Raw genomic sequence first — 3,857 nt, 5'->3', positions numbered from 1 at the left:
ATTCTATGAGTCTATGATAGTATGATATAGTACCTAAATACTAAATAGTAATACATGTGATGATATGTATTATTAATATTAAATTAACATCGTCAATGCACATCGCCCTGCAATAATAGCGTATACACGGGATAATTTTCCATAAAAACTAATTTTCAAATGTTTTACAATATAATTAATGAAAAACCTGTGAAATGCCAATGTGTTATATCATTCAGTATAGCCGGTAGATGTGTCTATGCAATAATAGAAAACGTAAAAATCTAGATGGGTAATATAGGGCGAACCATTGGCACACAAAACAATATAATAAACATTAAAACATGTTTTGTGGGCTAATACCTAAGTAATAATCCACTTGGATTTTTAATTTTAATGTTTAAGACATATTTTGATAATTGCTGGTGTATTCGACATTAAAAGACGATGGTGTTTTTATGATTTTTTCATAATAATATTATATAGCTTTGTGTATACAGAATTACAGATAGGTATACAGTATTGGTCTATCCAGACAAAAGCTTGCTTATGATTTACGAGGCCGTTATCAGACTATATAAGTAGTACCTAGAGATGTAAGCTTGAAAATTTTTTTTTTTCATTGAAAATTTCTGAAAATGTATTTATTTTTGTGTAAAGTTTTAAATAAAGTTTTAAAATACTTTATAAAATTACTGTTTCGTTGTCATTTAAATTGCAACAAGTATAACGCCAGAGTTAAACAAAACACTTATAATAAATAAATATATAATTTGGATAAAATTGAGGAAGTGACTCAAACAATAAATTACCTCCGTTAAAAATTGAAAAATCAATAATTGTAACAAAACGATTATACACTCATAATTTATACTGAAATAAAAATACAATATTTTTAATAAAAGATAAAAATTCACATTTATTACCGAGCTAAATATTGTATATTGATATAGATATATATTATATATATTTAATGATTTGTATTTTGAATTTACTATATTATGTTCATTAGAATAACACCAATATTATATTAAAATGGGTAAATGGTAATAAAAGTTCATATTTTAAAATATAATTATGAAGGTTAAATATACTACAACTATATAATATCAAAAGATTTATTTGATAAGAAATTAATATGATAAATTATAAAATTTTCAAGATTTTCAAGATTTTCAAAATTTACATCACTAGTAGTAGGTACTTATGAAGTAATATTATAGTAATTTTTTAAACACATTAAATGTTATTATTTATTATATAAATTAATATTCTGCGTTTAACAATGGTTTGGTTTGGTTTCCAAACAATCAGGTTTATTTGCAACATGCAAACGCATTATGTAAAGGTACCTATATATAATGTCACAATAAATTGTATTACACAAAGTGCAGTACATATTAATATTTTACTGCAAAATGAGCAGGATAAAACCTTTGCCATTACATATTATACTCGTATAGTATAGAACTCCAATTATGATTATTTTCTTGGCTAATGATTTTTAATAATGCAACACAATTTTTATGATTGTTATTACTTATTACATTTAATGATATTGAATTGAGGTGATGGAAATATAACAATGTGTATAGTTTTAAATAAATATCTTATCTAATCTGCCAGCCTTTGTGCGCTAGATTTTCTGTTTATTTTGTTTCACTGGTACATGTGTAATATATATAATAATACTTTTATATATACTACGTTATAATAATAAAATAAAGTATTTGTACTAATTAGCTATTACTGAACAGCCATATGTCCGAAAAGGTATTCATCTAATAAGTAAATAAAAAGATCTACAATGACGAAACTATATACATTTCATGACGAATGTATGCGGGCATTTTGCGTCATCCGCATAATCACAATGAAATAACAATTTGAATGAAGACAAATTTCTGATTTTATTTTATTGTTCTTGTTCAAGTATAACACATATTAATAGTTTTTAGAGATATAATTCATACGTACCTACCTAATAGGTTACTATATTCATAGTTTTCAACGCACTCTTGTTAATACTTAATATACCTAATTAATAATATCTGCGTACCCATACCTAATATCATGTAGTTTTTGGAGCGTTTACTTGAAAATTGAATTTGTTCACGTTCATTACCTAGGTATATGTAAAAAACGAAGTGGTTAACGTTCACTTTTCTATTTATAAAGGGACACGTTTAAGTTCACGATCTAAAACAAATTAAAACATGTAGGTGATGGCGTGCTGTTAGTTGTACAACGTGGGTACCTATAAGTAAGTATTTCAAATTGTATAGGTATCGAGTGTACCTCGTCATTAAGGAACAAATCACTATAATGTGCTAAATTTGAGTTCAATTATAAATCAATGCACATAGAAAACGTCTGTCAGCCTAACTATATTACTAATTATAAATACCTGCCTACAATCGAGTTATATTTTATGATATATTTAGCTATACCTACCTACTGCTATTAAAATAATAGAATTTACTATACTAATCATACAACAGGTTGAATTAAATTTTGACGAAAACAAATCATTTGAAAATGCCATTGTGTGTATAAATTATAATAATATATGTTTGAAGTGTCTACGAATAATATATTTAAATTATAACAAAATAACTGAAATCATCATTCATCGATTTAATATCAAATTTAGTCCGAATTTGAACATAAATTGTCTATAAATAACTGTCTTCGTATTCGTTTTTTAGATTTTTTGGTTATAGTATGAGCTAATTTTTATTACATCTTTAGTTATACAAGTTGAGTATTTTATAAATTTTTAAATAGAAATTAGTTTGAAAATGTATGTGATTTTGACAAATTATGTCAACATTGGAACTTCAAATTAATTATAAAAAAAAAAACCATGCCTGGATATGTTAGATATTTTCAAATATCTTTATAATAATGACTTCTAATTTCTAAGGCACCTTGTATAAAATGTCTACTTTTTAAACGGTTACACCGATCGGACTATCAGAATAGTTTTTTTAATCTAATGCAATCTTTGCATTCAAATGTAATACTATAATAATACACAATCCTGTATTCCTGTCCGAGGACTGATGTAGAAACTTCCAACATCAATGACATACTCCATCCCGTTGCACTTACCCGATTTTTATTTATTCTTTTTTTTTGTCTATCATCAAATAAGTATTAAAAATTCTAGTTTTGGAAAAATGTATCAAATTTTAAATTTAAAAATGAATAAAATGTTCAACTTTCATAGCTAAAGATTGATAATTTAAAACAAGGCTCCACGCAAGTAAGTAACTCTGTAACTCTGTAAATATCTAAAATATAAAAACAGTGTTTTAGATTTTAGTGAAACGATGAATGTATTGATTTAACATTGATGTTTTTTTTTAATTTTTTTTAATTTTAGATTCTGAGTGGAACGATGAATGTAATGATTTTACAATGATGTGTGTTTTTTTTTAATTGTTTTATTTTAGATTCTGAGTGGAACGATGAATGTATTGATTTTACAATGATGTGTGTTTTTTTAATTTTTTAATTTTTTATTTTTTATTTTTGTGTCTGTCATCACCTTTAAGGACAGTAAAAGTGCTTGGATTTTCTTCAACAGTACCTTTTCTGATAGGAAAGTGAATCTAGTTGGTATTTTAGGGGGTAAATTTTAAGTAAAATTTTTCCAATAGTTTTCAAAAGCGCAGTGAAAAACAAAAGAAAATTAAGGAAAAACGGGAATTCTTACGCAAAATCTGTTTTAGAGAAAATTGATTTTGGTTTTTGGTGTAACATTAAAACGAATGACTGTAGATACATGAAATTTACACTGGTTGTTTATATTTTCATTTTATATATATGATAAAATGTTCAAATATTATGATTTGTTTTGTAGTTGTTTACGG

General features: G+C 25.3%; 1 protein-coding gene across 1 annotated transcript in view; it reads right to left on the bottom strand.

Moving 5' to 3' along the window:
• Positions 1-3,857, bottom strand: part of LOC100571190 — a 10,498-nt gene that overhangs the window by 1,783 nt on the left and 4,858 nt on the right. The window lies entirely within an intron of this gene.

The sequence above is a fragment of the Acyrthosiphon pisum genome, chromosome X (genome assembly GCF_005508785.2).
Source record: "Acyrthosiphon pisum isolate AL4f chromosome X, pea_aphid_22Mar2018_4r6ur, whole genome shotgun sequence".
Lineage (NCBI taxonomy): Eukaryota > Metazoa > Arthropoda > Insecta > Hemiptera > Aphididae > Acyrthosiphon > Acyrthosiphon pisum.
Note: the sequence above shows the minus strand (reverse complement) of the source record. Positions and strands in the feature narration are given on the sequence as shown.